The sequence below is a fragment of the Anolis carolinensis genome, chromosome 3 (genome assembly GCF_035594765.1).
Source record: "Anolis carolinensis isolate JA03-04 chromosome 3, rAnoCar3.1.pri, whole genome shotgun sequence".
Lineage (NCBI taxonomy): Eukaryota > Metazoa > Chordata > Lepidosauria > Squamata > Dactyloidae > Anolis > Anolis carolinensis.
In genome coordinates, this window is record NC_085843.1 from 153791514 (window position 1) to 153809612 (window position 18099).

General features: G+C 42.7%; 1 long non-coding RNA gene across 1 annotated transcript in view; it reads right to left on the bottom strand.

The window, feature by feature from the left end:
• Positions 1 to 201: 201 nt before the first annotated feature.
• The window catches only part of LOC134297615 (uncharacterized), a 52442-nt gene continuing 34544 nt past the window's right edge, over positions 202 to 18099 (bottom strand). Inside the window, exons 2-3 of the long non-coding RNA XR_010004415.1 lie at positions 1543 to 5285; positions 202 to 886 (exon numbers count right to left, since the gene is read on the bottom strand). This is a non-coding gene — a long non-coding RNA (uncharacterized LOC134297615). The remainder of the gene's footprint in view (positions 887 to 1542; positions 5286 to 18099) is intronic.

The following is an 18099-nucleotide window of genomic DNA, read 5'->3' on the forward strand; positions in this document are numbered from 1 at the left end:
TGGGATGACTGTCAACACAGCCGGTTCCTTTGCCTAGTCCCTAACTCAGGGACAACCCAAATCCTATCTCTGGATTCAAGTTTCTCCCTTGAGTTAATTTCATCCAGGAGAAAGATATATTGAGTTTTTACTCCTAGGTTAATTCAGATCAGTCCCCATGTACCATTTAGCCACCACAGGACTGATTGTACCTCACACCAACCTTTGGTAAACGTAGATGTGCCCATACTCTGTCTAAAGTAGGAGTGGACAACTCTGATCCTCCATATATGTTTTATTTAGAAATTCTATTACTAACTAATATACAGAATAGAACAATGGTAACAGACAAATTATAATCCTTACAGGCGCATGAGTAATGCACAAATACAAACTGTTTACAGCATTACATCAAACATTATATTCATGTTTGTATGTTTTTTCAGTAACAGATAAGTATGTTCAATAACTGAGTACAACACTTTAAATTCCAGTATTGTCCCACGTAGATAAAAGTCTTAGAAATGCATGGTCAAAGGAATAAACAACTGTATATTGTGATTCACACTTTAGATAAATTCATCATAGTCCCATGTAAGTTAATATTTTGGAGATGCACAAAAGGAATGTAAAACATAAAGGAATGTAGAACAACAGGGATTCCCGGGTATTTTGTAACCCTTGTTTCTGGATCAAAATCACTTCTTCAGGTAGCTTCTGAAGGTTCTTTCATGTGTTTGTAGTAGACTTTTCTGCAGCTTTTGCAAATTCCACTAAGGAGTTTGTGGCTCTGCTGTAGCACTTCAATTGTGGATAATGATCCTACTGCCTTCCATTTGTGAATGGGACATCATATAAAGAAATGTAGGGCCTCAGTTATCCACCTCAATATGAAAATGTCTAAAAACTAAAACAGAACAAAATTCATCAATCTGAAGGAAGTAATGATTACATCTAAACAAAGTCTACAATTTTAAAATACTCCTCCATATGAAATATAGTGCTAAGTGAAATGAAGAAAGCAAATTCTCTTCTGTATATGTAATATCAGGAAGGAGGATGACTGAAGTTTATCTGTAGATGAATCAGGCTAATTTCTTATTTAGCTATCTAATGACAGGGCTGAATACACCACCTTTTCTTCTTGTTATTTATTTTATCAATAGGGAAAAAATGTGTCCTCAAATATCAATTATAATATCCTTTCATTTTTCCCCTAGAAATTGGGCATGGAGCTTATTGCTCAGTATATGAGCCTAGTGCTTACAACATCCAACCATACTGGGATGTACTTTGAAGGCAGTTTGTAAAATGTTACTTTGCTGTATTTCAATAACACTGTTAAAGTAGAAGGGGGGAGTTTGTTTTCAGAGTACTTGGTTTCCCTCTGCACTAGAATAAGTAAAAAAAACCCTTTACGGTAGCTTTCATTACCATGATACACAAATTATTCGGGGCATTCGTCTTCCAAAAGCATTCAGAGAAAAATCAAATTTTGGAAGAAATGATGAAAGTGAGAATATTTTAACATAAGGTGAGAGTAGTAACATATATCACATGTACCTCGTAGCTTGGAAAAATTACTTTTTTGTAGCACTGCTATTAGAATCACCAGTCAGCATGGTTCTTCTAAGCTCTGGGAGTATTCTGAAAGATATTTTAAAAATCAATGCCTCAGCTACAGTTATGAAGTCCACAACATCCTCCGAGTTTTTCAGTCATTGATTTATGGACATGTAACCTCAATCTCCTAAAGGACCAAGTCCCATATGATCCTGGAAGTTCAGCAGGGTCAGCTATGGTACTTGTATGAGAGACTGTCCGTGGATAATACCAGGTGCTGTAGCTTATATTTCAGAGGAATGAACTGGCAAAACTATTTCTGAATATATTTCCTATGAAAACCCTATGTCATTCATGAGCTCACTCATAAGTTGACAGGTGATTTGCAGGCACATATAGACTATCTAAGCATTTTTATACACACATAATAATGTTGATGATGGGCGTATATGTGCCTTCAAGTGATTTGCCTTATAAAGCGATTGCATTGTGGTCTTCCCCCTCCTTCTGACCTCATGTATTCTGGACAGGACTGTGATAGACCCTCCCCTTGGGAAGATGATCTGTAAGGAGAAATCAGATCTTTCCACTCATTAATGGGAATGGCATGACTGAGAATCCACAGGGTGCATGAACACTATCAGAACAACACAGATCAGATATCATCATATAGAAATCAATTCTATATGACCTATGAGATCCTGTCCTTGATAAAATGTTACTCTGACAGTGGTTGGAGAGTAACTGAGTACCTTAGCAGCATAATTGGCCTTGTGAGTGCCAGAAAATCGTTCACATAAACACATATAGGGAGCTAAAGAAGCTGAAAAAAATATGGTGTCTGGAACTTCAGAGGCAGAACTTTGAAGTAACTACCCTGTTTCCCCTAAAATAAGACATCCCCAGAAAATAAGACCTAGTAGAGGTTTTGCTGAATTGCTAAATATAAGGCCTCCCCCAAAAGTAAGACCTAGCAAAGTTTTTGTTTGGAAGCATGCCCAACGAACAGAACACCAGAGCATGCAGGATCAGTAAATGTACGTACCATAGAGTGTTGTACATGGAAATATTGGTAGTAACAAGAAATTCTTGATAGGATTCACAGTTTGTCTGGTCATGCTGGTTTGTGATGACAACTACTGTACAGTATATATAAAATGTTCAGTTTTTGTTCACTAATAAATGTGAATTCTTCTTCATGGAGAAAAAAGACATCCCCTGAAAATAAGACCTAGTGCATCTTTGGGAGCAAAAACTAATATAAGACACTGTCTTATTTTCGGGGAAACACGGTAGTTATTTTCCATTAATCCAGTTTTCCTTCAATTTTTTTTCATGTCAGGAGCGACTTGCACCAAGAAGAAGTAGTTTTCCTTCTAATGAAGATGCATGATATTACAGCTATATAACCTCAGTCCCTTTGTTGTGCAATTTTAAACAATTTTTCCATAATGTTCAAAACTTCAAAAAAAATGACATTTCTGAAAAAGTGGGTTCCAGATTATATATGATCAAACCATCGATATAGTCAAGGAACTAAACATAGTCAATACCTTTTTGCTGATAGAAACCTGTTAATCACAGCAAACCCCAATAGTGACAGTGGTGTTAACTGGGCTGTGGGCCACCCAACACTCCTGTGGGAGCTCCAGTACTCCTGCTCATTCATTCAGCTGAATAATAATAATAATACTTTATTTATACCCCGCCACCATCTCCCCATGGGGACTCGGGGCGACTCACAATGTTACAAAAGTAACAGCGCAAATACATTAACAATACACACAGTTTAAAACACAAGAAGATGATAAAACAAGTTAAAACAAAGATTTAAACAACAGTAATAATATCAATAGTAATAATATCAAACAACCAACAATGCAATTCAGTCAACTTCAAAGGTGGGGGGACTATAGTAGCAATATAAGATAAAATCATTAGATTAAAATATCCCAGTGAAAGGAACCTAATAACATTCAGAATAGAATTATAATTATAATGAGGCTGGTCATCCAATGGCTGTCTCTCCAAAGGCCAGCCCAAACATCCAGGTTTTCAATTGTTTCTTAAAGGATGGTAGGGAAGGCGCCAACCTAATCTCCCTCGGAAGGGAGTTCCAGAGCCGGGGGGCCACGGCCGAGAAGGCCCTCTCTCTCGTCCCCACCAAACGTAACTGTGAGGAAGGCGGAAGCGAGAGGAGGGTCTCCCCAGAAGATTTCAGAGAAGAGAGACACAAGTATCTCTGATACTGTGAAAGGCATGGATTCCTGCCAGAGATCCTCAAATCTCTCTCCAGATGCACATGTCTTTCATGGGTACATGGTATAGCTTTGGAGGTTTTGGAATTTGGAGCACTTAAGACTTCTGGATATTTAACCTGTATGGGAAGAAAAGATTCTAGAAAAACATCAGAGTTCAGCAGTATCACATGAGACACTAATTGAAATAATGACATTACGCATTTAGCATAAAACATTGAGAGCAAGACCCAAGACAGAACAAATACTAAAGAAATGTGCATTAAATGCTACTAACAAAGTATCGGTTATGCTCAGAATACATAAGACATGGAAGAGGCAAGAGGGAGTTGGGAAAGATAGACAGTGTGCATCTAAGCAGCCAATTTCTGTGCAAGAAGACTTTCCAGCCCCGTAGGTACTCTTAAATACTCTGATCCTGGGTCTGGCAATGCCTTTTAGCATGTCCATGACATGCATTAATAAAAAAGGAGCATGATGTTTGCCTGGAGGGGTGACAGGCAGTAGTGCTGTCAATCTCATCTTTCTCTTGATATAGCCTCTGCTCTGTTTTTTAAATAGGACATCTTGTATCACATAGCTAGGATTCAAGACAAGAAGGAAATGTTTTATCATTTCATGTAGAAACCCAAAATGCAGTGTCAAAGGTAGGAGTACAGAACAGAGATGCTGGTTTCTCCTGAATAAGAATTAGAATCCTCTGCCATGTTATAAATGGTAAAATTCTCTTTATTTGTTTTCATTTCATTTCATAAAAGGAGACTTTCAAATTTTGTCAGGTGTTTCATGTGGAAGCAGAAATATCATTGAGCCACTTGAACTGTGTCATGTATATGCCATTTTCAGCAACAAGAAACCCTTCAAATTGAAATTATACAATAAAAAATACAATTATAATAAAGAAATCCTGTCTTATGCCATCAAATATAAATGAATTTCTTTAGAGCAGAAAAACAAGGGGAATAACAATTAAGAATTAATGTAGTGTGGGTTTTACACACGTGTTCTATATTTGAAATCATGCAACACAGTTAACCAAAAATTGGAAACCTATATAATAATCACAGTTGAATTTCAAAATGGGCAAATGGGACAGAAAAGTTACAGAAGGATAAGTAATCTCCAAGGCCAATCCCAAATTAATATGCTTTGCAGAACGCTGCTGGGATTAACTTCATCCAATAAGATTTTGATAAACTTGAACATCTTATTGCAGCTCAGAAATGGCTCATAGAAAAATTATGGTAAGTAGAGTTTGACTGTTACTTGGATACCATTATTCAAAATGTTGTCCAAGGTCTAGACATACTAAATCATTCACAGAAAAAGGACTTGATGCCAGTCTGTCCACTTAGTTGTGCTGATCACAGTTGAATTCAGTTGTGTAGACTGTAGATCTGAACAGACGTATCCAGAATATCCAGTGCTGATGAATACTGGGAGACAGTTGCAGTCCATCATCTGGAGAGCTGTACAATATCCATCCTGGGAGGCAGAGGGAAGAGGTAGAGGCCATTAATGATGGCCAAAGTTATCTCTCATACAGATACATGCACACAAAATAAGAACTTCACCTAATAACTGACTGGTGATCTGCACTCAGATAGCTATATTTATATTGTATTACATATAAATCTGTCCTCTGAAAGTTGATTGTGTGGTAAAACTGTTGTGTCTGCATAATGCGATTACACATTACCTGTTTGTGTTTGTCAGTCAGAGGGAATTAAGTGATGTTTCAAGACATGAGGAATCACTGCATTTATTTTTCAGCTGTAATAATGTGGATGATGTACCTTGCCATGGAGCATCTAATCCAAAAATAAACATGGTCTTAGCAAAATGAAAACATTTTGCATGTCATCAGATCAGCATCTGATATACCTCGAGTAGAGAATTATGCCTCATCAGATTCAAGACTTGCAGCAATGCTGTAAAATGAAATTCAGTGTGCTTTATATTTTCGTTAACATGAATATAAAAAGGTAAGGCTAGGAGTGGGGAAATTAGGCAGGAAGTGCTAACAACTAGACCTTAGAAAAGTTACTTTGTTGAAGTAGAATTCAGAGTTTTCCCCAGTAATTATGGATAGCAGTCATGCTGCCTGGAAGACTGTGGGATTTGTGGTCTAAAAAAGCAACTAGTTTTTCCAGGTCTCAGGAACAGCAGAAGTCTCACAGAATTGCTGTGGTTCACTGGATCCCCAGGCAGAAAATCAAATCTCAGGACAAGCTACCTTGGAGGGAAAAATAGTTTGATTTTTATATGTAAACTGGCTTTAAATTTTAAGCATTCACTTCTACACTCATTCCCATCTGGAACTGAGGATTGTTGGTTCAATATACTAGTGTTTCTTTATTTGTATGTCACACTCATGCAGTGGGGGTGTACCAAATGCCAACAAATGATTGGAAAAAGAAATGATGGTTTATTGCTCTTGAGTGTAATGGGCATTTAATGTTATTTGGTTGGGAGATGACAATCCAACATCTTGACAGATAAGCCTTTCTATTTTGCAAAGAAGCTATGTAGGGCCTCGGAGCAGGAGACTGTGATCCCCATTCTGAGCTTTGTGAGGAGCAGTAGATGGCCTAGAAAACCTCTCCATGTATTATTTGTGTTATAAAGAAGACCACATGGGAAATGCATTCTAGAAGAAATGGTAGCGACCATTCTAGCTATTGGGCATAATTTTCCTCCTCCTACTCAGCCACTGAAAATGTATTTATTTATTTAGGACATTTCTACCCCACCATTCTCCAATGGACCGAAGCCAGCTTACAAAATCATTCAAACCACATCCTAACATCAATCATATAAATAGACATAAAAGTAACATCAATCATATATAAATAAGACAGAAAAGGAGAAAAGCCTTAAAATTGTAGAACTATCAATATAGTAAAAGTGGATTCAATAGAATACCTCTAAAATTCCCAGATAATCATAATAGCAGGACTCAATAAAATCAATTAAAAGTTTTGTTAAGCAGGAAGGTCTTCACTCCTTTTCTGAAGGACATCAAGAAGGGGGCTGCTCTAATTTCTTCTAGCAGCTCATTTCATAATTCAGGAGCTGCCTCAGGAGAATGTACCATCTCTAGAGATTTTTAGACATAGGTTGTCCCTTGGCTGATTGGAAAGGAGAGTCTCCCGACTGGATCTAAGTGATCTGCCTGTCTATAGTGCCAGACCCATTGTTTCAAGTAACCTGGACCAAAGCCATATAGGACTTTAAAGGTTAACACCAGTACCTTGAATTGGGCCCAGAAGTAAATCAACAGCCAAAAGAGCTGTCTCAACAGAGGAGTAGTATGGTCCCTGGAGTCCACTCCAGAAAGGAGCCTGGCTGCCATTCTCTGGATAAATTGTAATTTCCAGACACTTTTCAAGGGCAGTCCCACATAGAGAACATTGCAGTAGTCCACACGGGATGTAACCAAAGCAAATACCACCGTGGCCAAGTCAGATACTTTCTATCATCTTGGCTGTAAGTTGACATGTAAACTGGTTTGCCTTGTTTTGCCCATATTGTAAATCAATTTACATTTCATAATTAGTTGGCCCCAAAATCAGTTATATCTATCTGCCAGCCTTTGTCTGCCCTATCCCTATGATAACCTAAAGCCCTCTTCTCAGGTTTCTGATCCTAAAATCTCATAAAGTGGAATACTGCTGACAGAGTCAGACACACACAGAGGCCCCATCTACACTGCCATATAATCCAGTGTCTGAATCCAGTGTTTTAAACTGGATGATATGGTAGAGTACACTGATATAATCCATTTCAAAGCAGATAATCTGGATTCAGAAACTGGATTGTATGATTGTATCCACCCAGAGAGTGAATCTAACCTTTTTCTCACCTTCTTCATACCAATGTTTTTTTCGTTACCTTTGTTGGTTTTGCAGTAACCTATGGATTTTGCTAAAAAATTGCTAAGAAATGAAAGGCAAACCAATTTAGCATTTTTATGGGTGGGAAAAGGAAAACCTCTCAAATCAACCGCCTTTGCATTGCTTATGTTGAAATGACACTGTGTGCGATTTCTTTTATTAAAAAGATATCCATATCGTTTCTTCTTTCTTTCCTTACAGACATTTGCAAATTTACTTCTGTGGAAATTAGCAGAGCGGATAGTTGAAGACTTTAGCCCACCCTCACTACTAAAGCTTCAAATTAGCTGAGGAGTAGGCTGGCAATTTCAAGCCCATGTTATTTAAAAAGGATTTAGCTGTTTTTGTCATTTCCTGATGTGCTGTAGACCATGCAAACAAAGCCTTTAAAGTTCAAACACCCAAATTTGGCCAGAACTACAAATAACAAATGGATGACTCTTAGCAATGAAATGTTAATTTGTGTCTCAGCAGTTTCACTTACAGTACACCAGCTACCAACATTTAATCCTTGCCAAATTAAATTTTTAAACAGAGACCTATATCAAAAGGATGAGGATAAAGGTTATTCCATTACACAGCATGAAATCAAAGTAAAGCAGTCATTCACTTACTAGTGGAAAACACTGTAGTCTGGTATGTTCCTGTTATAGCTGAACAGAAATGCAGACAGTTAACCACAAGAATGAGCCCAGAAGCAGATTCAATCATGTACCAAGCAGATTCAATCATGTACCAAGCATCCAAGACAGCAATGTGTGGCATGGATGGAAGGGTTAAAAACAGGAATGCCAGGCCAACCAGAAGGTCAGTTCCATAGAGTCAAGGCAGCACAAGTTCAAGAAGGAAAGCTAATCCCAGTTAATTCATTTGTGATGGGATTTGTTAGGCAGATATACTAACAGATTAGTACCAACTGGGAGAGGGTCCGGCATGTAATGGCAATGGATGAATCAAGAGCCTCAGTAGAATTGTTGTCAATAGTGGCATCTCCCAATAAATGTCTACATAGCCCGAATTTATCCAAAACACAGCAGCTGGTGGGAATGTCTGTCCTCTGTTGGGGGATTTATATTTGTTTCTATCCCAACTAAAAAACACACTTGTAACCTTTCAGAGTACTATACTATGTGGCATTGTCTCTTTGCATAATGCTCCCTCCCTGGCCTTGGGATCATTCACAGGCGCCTTCATCTCAATGTTAAACCAGAGTTATCTGGCACAACTTTTGTAAGACAAGGACAGCTACTCATGTCAACATTTAAACAACAGTGCAATCAACATGCTGTGTCAAAACTTTCCCCATCTCTTTTTCTCACGTCTTTCATGCCCTGAAACATCACATCCTGTACTACTGTCAATGATTCATTAAATAAAAGGGGGGCACAGCCAGATTTGAATTCAAAGGTAGACTGCCATTCATTCATTTCCTGCTTCGTGGTAGGGGGTTGGAGTGGATGGCCCATGATGTCTCTTCCAACTCTATGATTCTATGATTCCTACTCCGGTTATGTTTACACCCTTCTGACATTCTCCGTTTTCTAAATCTTGTCTGAAAACAAGCTATGAAGCCATTCTACATGAAACAGTTATCTGAAAAGAGAGATAGCACTGATGGAGAGATTATCTTCAAAGTAGTATATGAAAATGGAGGGAAGTGTTTGCCTTCATCATAGGGCAAAACTCAAATTTATTTCTGTGTTCCTGAACTAAAGGGACATATCTATTTTTCCTGTTCTTTTTTTAGATAGGCTAATAACTTCAAGTCATCTGTGCTATTATGTATAATACCATATTGTTGCAAGATTCTAGTTCTCCAAATCCAATCAGTCTCATGTGCATATCATGCTAATTATTTGCTCATTATTCAAACTATGGGGGATGGGAGAGTTGCCAAATGCTGTCCCCTGCTAATTTTCCACCCATAACCTTAACTCTGTAGATAAGAAAGATAATATTTGGTCTATAAAGCAGGATTATACAGACAGAGCCTTTTGATCTACATTGCACCCCAGAACAAGAAGTCGGCCTAAACAAAGTAGGAAAAGTGAACCATTTATTTGCAAGCAAATGCTTACTTACATACCCATCTGTATTTTATAAGTGTTTTTTATGAATGTCTGATGTAATTTAATAACTTTTTAATTGATTCACAATGTACTGTACAATTTTATATATGTGTTTTATTGTAAGCCGCCCTGAGTCCCCTATTGGGTGAGAAGGGCGGGATATAAATATTGTAATAAATAATAAATAAATAATTATGAGCAAGTTATTAAAACTGATGTTGATTTGAATCAGAGGGGGTTGGACAGCAATAAGATTCCAGCGTGGTATATTAAACATAGTTTGGTGCTAATGGGCTGAATTTGGGGTAGCTCTGGAGCTGAGTAATCTGAATTACAGCTGGGTTTTTTGAGTGGTGTAGAACAGGACCCTAGTGAATTTAAAAGAGTTGCAGTTTCTCATTTCAGAGCAGGAAATCTGAAGACCCACAGCATGCTCAAGGCATACATAACTGCTCAAGTTTGTGAAAAACAACTATTGCAATCACTTTTGCTATTTTTCAATTGCTATGCCTAAGTAGCACTGAGGGGAATATTTGTTTAGTTCACATTTTTATACAAAGTTCCCTAATTCACATGTCTTGAATCAAGGTATAAAACAAAACACAGTTATCATTTTCATATCCAAAAGTATTCTGAATTTTGCTATCTTACGAAAAAAATAGCATGCAGAATGTTACCTTTAGAATGTTTGATTAATAATAATAATCATAATAAAACTTTATTTATATCCCACCACCATCTCCCCACAGGGACTCAAGGAGGCTTACATGGGGCAGTGGCCCAAACAACATAAGAACAAAATATAAGCAACACAATACAATCACAATATAAAAAGATAAAACAATAATACAATATATCAATATAAACAACAATAGAGCATAAAATTTTCATTTAAAACACATAAATGGTAAGACCATAATAAAAACAGGATAAATTATTAAAAACCCACTGGGGCTGATTAATTAATGACTATCTCCAAAGGCCTGCTGAAACATCCAAGTCTTCAGTTGCTTCCTGAAGGAAGGTAGAGAGGGAGCCAACCTAATCTCCCTGGGGAGGGAGATCCAGAGTCGGGGAGCCACGGCCGAGAAGGCCCTCTCTCTCGTCCCTACCAAACGCAGTTGTGAGGAGGGTGGAAGTGAGAGGAGGGCCTCCCCGGAGGATCTTAGCAATCGGGTGGGTTCATAGGGGACGATGCGGTCACGAAGATAGGCAAAGAATGCAAAGAATATACCATTTATGCTGCTCATAACCTAAATCAAGCATTTGAATCATGCAGCCCTCCAGATGTAATTTGAGTGCAAGACCTATCAGGCCTAGTTGTCATAACCAGTGGTGAGGAATGCTGGGAATTACAGCCAAGCAACATCTAAAAGGTGACATGATTCCAACCATACCTAGACTACATTTGTTTTAGATAAAAAGAAAATAAGAATTGTGCTGGAATTCACTAGGGTAATTATTAGTGTATAATTGTAATAGTTTCCTATGGAGTAATTTCTGGACTGATACCTACTCTGCAATCCACTTATTGGGCAACAGCCCAGTTGTGTCTGTTGATTAGGAAACCGTTTCCTGATGTTCCCACCCATCCCATGAGACATCTCTGGTACAACATTCAGAAGCAGAATCTTTGATTCAATTCCTCCTCAAATAATTGCTTACATAAGGCCCCTGGTGGCACAGTGTGTTAAAGCACTGAGCTGCTGAACTTGCAGACCAAAAGGTCCCAGGTTCAAATCCTGGGAGCAGAATGAGCGCCCGGTGTTAGCCCCAGCGCCTGCCAACCTAGCAGTTCGAAAACAAGCCAATGTGAGTAGATCAATAGGTACTGCTCCAGCAGGAAGGTAACGGCGCTCCATGCAGTCATGCCGGCCACATGACCTTGGAGGTGTCTATGGACAATGCCGGCTCTTTGGTTTAGAAATAGAGATGAGCACCAACCCCCAGAGTCGGTCACAACTGGACTTAATGTCAGGGGAAACCTTTACCTTTACCCTAAGGAGTGGGCGCGTACACCTGTGCGTACTTCTCAATCACCAGGGGGACTGGGGGAACTTCCACAGTCCCTACATATCTGTGATGGTTCATGGGCCATGTAGTCCTGTTCCTAGTGCTGTTGTGACAGATGAAGAGGAAAACTTGGATTTTCCACCACTTCAGCCAGAAAAGGAACTATCTCAGCCAGAAATGGAGCCTTTGCACCTGCAGGAGGTTTGTATTCCAGAAGTCTGTCAAACAAGCCCTGAGCCAAAATCTCCCCCGTTTTCTCGCCATGATTTTTGTAAACAACAGAGGGGAGTCGAACAGGCGTCTCGCAGGAGTGCTAGGATAGCTGCTAAGCATTCAGCTGATTAAGCCTGCTTTCCATGGGAAACTTTAAGGAGTCATGCATCTGGACTCAGAGAATAGCTTTCGTTTCTGGTTCTCCAGAGAACTGCTCTTTGGCGGGAAAACGGGACCCTATTTAGGTGTTTTACCCACAAAGGGATCTTGCGGAGTCAATTCGTCAGCTACCGGAGTAGCGTGTGTGGACAGCTACTCCCGCTTCCAAGCCTTTGTTCCTGATTCCAAGCCTTCGTTTTCAGCCTTGTTTGCCCCACGGATCTTGCCTTGCTTTCCAGGACTCAGCCTTGCCTTGTTTCCCGGACCTTGCCAAGTAATTACCACGGATCTTGTTCTTGTTCCTCGTTTTCTTGTTGCCTTGAACCAAGCCTTGTTTTTCCAAGAACCAAGTTGCTTCCTAGCCTCGCTCTAGTTTCATGGACTAAAGGACCTTGTCATCTCCCCTCACTTTGCTTGGCAAAGTGAGTGTTTCGGTTATTGGATTACAACTTTGGACCTTAATATTTCATATTGGACATTGCTTCTTTGGACTAATTTTGCCCTTTCCTGAAAGGTCTACTTCTGGACTATTTTCTACACTTGTTTTTATTAACTTTATATATTCCTTCAATAAAGATATTAGATAGATTCTGGCCTCTGTGTATGGTTATTGGTGCTCTGCAGCCTGGGTTCTGACAGTTTGACTCCGCCACCCTAAGCACCAATTAACCTAGGCCAGAATGTCTACCGGAGCCGGACCGGGAGGCCAGCCACTCAGCTACACCATCGACAAGGAGGAAGTGGACCGCATCCGTGATAAGCTCAATGCGCAAGAGGGAGAAATAAAGGGTTTGAAGGAACGCGGAATCCGTCTCCCGGCCCTGGCGTTGCCAACCAAGTTTTCTGGAGAAGCTTCTAAGGTTCATGTTTTCCGTCGCCAATGCCAGGCTTATCTAGAGGCCCGCAATGCCGAGTTTCCCCAAGAAGACATCAAAGTGGCGTGGATCTACAGCCTTTTAGACGGGCCAGCGGCCAACTGGGCGACGGCACTGTTCGACCAAGTTTCCCCACATCTAAGATCAGCGCAACACTTCTTGGATCACATTAAGGCGACTTGGGGGATCAAAGACAATTTGGAGGCAGCCGGCCATAAACTCCGGCGCCTCTCTCAGGGGGACAGACCATTGTCCCAGTACATAGCCGAGTTCCGAGTGCTGGCCCACAGCACCGGATGGAACGACATAGCCCTCAGAGGTCAATTTCGGGAGGGTCTCAACATCGAGATGTTGGAGGAAATTTCCAAGGTGGATCCCCCCCACTCTCTTGAAGCACTCATTGATCAATGTTTACGAGCTGAAGTCATGCTTGCCAACAGAAAACAATGGGTCCGAGGCCAGAGCGGTAGAGCTGGGGCGAAACCTCCCGCTCCCACCGGCGTCCAGCCGCGTCCAGTATGGAGACCCCCGCCACCAGCCCCATACCCCAGAGGGAGCGAGGAGGTGCCGATGCAGTTGGGCAATGTGCGTCCCAGATTAGATGCCGCCGAGAAGGCCCGCCGCCAACGCCTAAATCTCTGTTGGTACTGCGGAAACGGGGGCCACTTCGCCAGAGAGTGTCCAGCCAAGGGGAAGCCCGCCGCACGACTGGCGGCGGCGTCCTCCACGGAGACGAAGACGTCTGAGGCGGCGGGCGCACAGCCGGCGGGGGAAGCCAGCGACCGGGCGTAGAGAGGCTCGCCAACCCGGTCAAAAAACCCACTCAAGAGCCGCCAACCGGGGTCCTATTTCTTCTAGTGGTCACCTTGTGGTCAGCAAAAAAAGGGCCCGTCATGGTCCATGCCATGATAGACTCAGGAGCCACAAACAACTTCATTGATAGAGAGTATGCTGACTCTCTGGGATTACAATATCACGATTTCAAGAACGCCCGTGTGGTGCAAGCCATCGATGGCCGCCCCCTCAAGACGGGTCCAGTAAGCCAGTGGTCGGAACCCACCAGAATGTGGATAAGGGAACATATGGAAGAGATTTCCTTCTTTGTTACCGAGGTTCCCCATTTCCCTGTGATTTTGGGAATTCCATGGCTGACACTCCACGACCCAAGCATCTCCTCGTCCAACAGAGAACTGCAGTTTGCTTCAAAATATTGCCAAAACCATTGCCTTGTAGCCAAGGTCTGCCATGCCACAGACACTGAACCCATTATCACCTTGCCCAAGAAGTACTCAGAATATTGGGATGTATTCAATGAAAAAGAAGCCGAGAGATTACCCCCACATAGACCTTATGACTGTGCCATTGACTTGGTGGAGGGGGCCCCGATCCCGCGAGGACATCTCTACTCCCTGACTGAACCGGAGCAAGAAGCTCTCAGGGAGTTCATAGAGTCAAACCTTCGCAAGGGATTCATCAGACCCTCTCAATCCCCAGCCGCTTCCCCAGTGATGTTTGTGAAAAAGAAGTCAGGGGACTTACGCTTGGTGGTGGACTATAGAGCATTGAACAATATCACTAAGCAGAACAGCTATCCCCTGCCCTTAATCTCGGACCTACTAGACCGACTTCGAGGAGCCAAGGTCTACACCAAGCTGGATCTTCGGGGGGCTTATAATCTAGTTCGCATCAGAGAAGGGGACAAGTGGAAGACCGCCTTCCAGACTAAATTCGGATTATTCGAGTCCCGAGTTATGAATTATGGTTTATGTGGAGCTCCCGCAACGTTCCAGCATTTTGTCAATGACATCTTTCAGGATTATCTAGATCGGTTCTTGATCATCTACCTGGACGATTTTTTGGTGTTTTCTAGATCACAATCAGAACATGAGAACCACGTCAGAATGGTGTTACAACGATTGCGGGATCATGGACTTTATACCAAGCTGGAAAAATGCGCTTTTGATCTACAAGAGGTAGATCTCCTGGGGTACCGCGTCTCGCCACTAGGGCTCTCCATGGACCCGGCAAAGGTTTCAGCAGTATTGGAATGGCGGGCGCCAACCAACAAGAAAGAGGTGCAACGATTCTTGGGGTTCGCGAACTACTACCGCAAGTTCATTCCAGACTTTGCCCGCTGGTCTGACCCAATCACCAGCTGCATCCGTGAGAAACAGCCTTTCCGCTGGACAGATCAAGCAGAGAAAGGGTTCCAGCAACTAAAGAAATTATTCACGTCCCAGCCAATCCTTCAGCATCCAGATCCTGAAACCCCTTTTGTCGTGCAGGCGGACGCCTCCGATGTGGCAATTGGGGCTGTACTCCTACAACCAGTGGGAGATCATCTCCATCCTTGTGCCTTTTATTCCCGTCAATTGACCGCACCAGAGAGGAATTACACCATTTGGGAAAAGGAACTTTTGGCCATAAAGGCAGCCTTTGAAACTTGGAGACATTGGTTAGAAGGGGCCAAATTTCCCATTGAAGTCCATACTGATCATCGGAATCTAGAGCATCTAAGAACTGCCCGCAAGCTAAATCAGAGGCAACAACGCTGGGCTTTATTCTTTGAACGTTTTAACTTCCAAATTCATTATGTAACCCCAGCCCAGACCAAGAAAGCAGATGCTCTGTCACGGAAACCGGAATACGCTGCAGGGCGCAAGGAGACCTTTGAGTCCCAGCTGCTACAGCCCGAGAACTTTGCCACGCTCACAGTGGGAAACACCAAATCCACTCCCATTGAATCAACTCCCTCTACTCCAGGGCCCCTTTGTGCTCAGGAAATCAGGGCTAGTCAGCAAGCAGATGCCTGGGCACAGGACCAACTTCGCCAAGGACTACATTTTCCCTTTTCGCTTAAGGATGGGCTACTTTGCTATAGAAATCATGTTTACATCCCCCCAGGACCGGGCAGGGAAAAAGCACTTCGTCTGTGTCATGACTGCAAGCCAGCAGGGCATTTCGGACTATTCAAAACCATGCATTTGATCCTAAGAGATTTCTGGTGGCCCAAGATCCGCAAAGATGTGGAAAAATATGTCAACACCTGCCCAGTATGCCAGCGCTCCAAGACAAGAAGGGAAAAGCCCTCAGGGCTTCTGCACCCCCTCCCTACCCCATCCCACCCTTGGGAAATAATCTCTGCGGATTTCATCACTGATCTACTACCTTCCTGTGGATTCACCACGATCCTAGTGGTGGTGGACCTTTTCACCAAGTTAGCCCATTTCATTCCCTGTGATGGTCTTCCCATGGCCAAAGAGACTGCAGATCTATTCCTCCAACATGTTTTCAGATTGCATGGATTGCCCAAGAGTTTGGTCACAGACCGTGGGTCCCAATTCACCTCTCGTTTCTGGAAAGCACTACAAAAACTATTGGGCATAGACTCTCGTTTATCTTCGGCTCATCATCCCCAAACAGATGGGCAAACTGAGCGCACCAATGCCACTTTGGAACAATACCTTCGCTGTTATGTGAACTACCAGCAGGACAATTGGGCTTCCCTGTTATCGCTGTCAGAGTTTGCCTACAACAATGGGGTCCAGGCTTCTACTAAAGAAACCCCGTTCTTTGCAAACTACGGCTTCCATCCACGTTTCTTTCCTCCTGTCATTGAAACCTCAGAAGTTCCCGCAGCAGAGGACTGGCTGCAGGAACTCACAGCGGTGCAACAACTTTTGCTCCAGCAACTGGACCAAGCCAAAGAGGACTATAAACGCCACGCTGACAAACATCGCCAGCCAGGGCCCGAAATCAAGGTAGGAGACCGGGTTCTTCTGTCCACTCGCTTTTTGCCCTCCCATCGCCCTTGCCGGAAATTAGATGCCCGTTTCATTGGCCCCTATCCAGTGGTGGCGCAACTTAACCCCGTGACTTTCAAACTCCAACTCCCGCGCTCTATGCGCATTCATCCAGTGTTTCATCGCTCCCTGCTCCTTCCGGCGGATGGTGTGCGCCCTGATGCAGACCGGCCGGCTCCCACTCCTGTTTTGATGGATGGGGAGGAGGAGTTTGAGGTTCAGGACATTTTGGATTCTCGTTTTCACCGCCGCCGCCTTCAATATCTCATTGACTGGGTGGGTTTTGGCCCCGAGGAACGTTCTTGGGAAGACGCTTCCACAGTCCATGCCCCCGAATTAACCCACCGCTTCCATCAGACCTATCCCGCCAAGCCGCGGCCTCGCGCCTCGGGGAGAGAGTCCCAGTTTGAGAGGGGGCTTGAGGAGGGGGATAGTGTGATGGTTCATGGGCCATGTAGTCCTGTTCCTAGTGCTGTTGTGACAGATGAAGAGGAAAACTTGGATTTTCCACCACTTCAGCCAGAAAAGGAACTATCTCAGCCAGAAATGGTGCCTTTGCACCTGCAGGAGGTTTGTATTCCAGAAGTCTGTCAAACAAGCCCTGAGCCAAAATCTCCCCCATTTTCTCGCCATGATTTTTGTAAACAACAGAGGGGAGTCGAACAGGCGTCTCGCAGGAGTGCTAGGATAGCTGCTAAGCATTCAGCTGATTAAGCCTGCTTTCCATGGGAAACTTTAAGGAGTCATGCATCTGGACTCAGAGAATAGCTTTCGTTTCTGGTTCTCCAGAGAACTGCTCTTTGGCGGGAAAACGGGACCCTATTTAGGTGTTTTACCCACAAAGGGATCTTGCGGAGTCAATTCGTCAGCTACCGGAGTAGCGTGTGTGGACAGCTACTCCCGCTTCCAAGCCTTTGTTCCTGATTCCAAGCCTTCGTTTTCAGCCTTGTTTGCCCCACGGATCTTGCCTTGCTTTCCAGGACTCAGCCTTGCCTTGTTTCCCGGACCTTGCCAAGTAATTACCACGGATCTTGTTCTTGTTCCTCGTTTTCTTGTTGCCTTGAACCAAGCCTTGTTTTTCCAAGAACCAAGTTGCTTCCTAGCCTCGCTCTAGTTTCATGGACTAAAGGACCTTGTCATCTCCCCTCACTTTGCTTGGCAAAGTGAGTGTTTCGGTTATTGGATTACAACTTTGGACCTTAATATTTCATATTGGACATTGCTTCTTTGGACTAATTTTGCCCTTTCCTGAAAGGTCTACTTCTGGACTA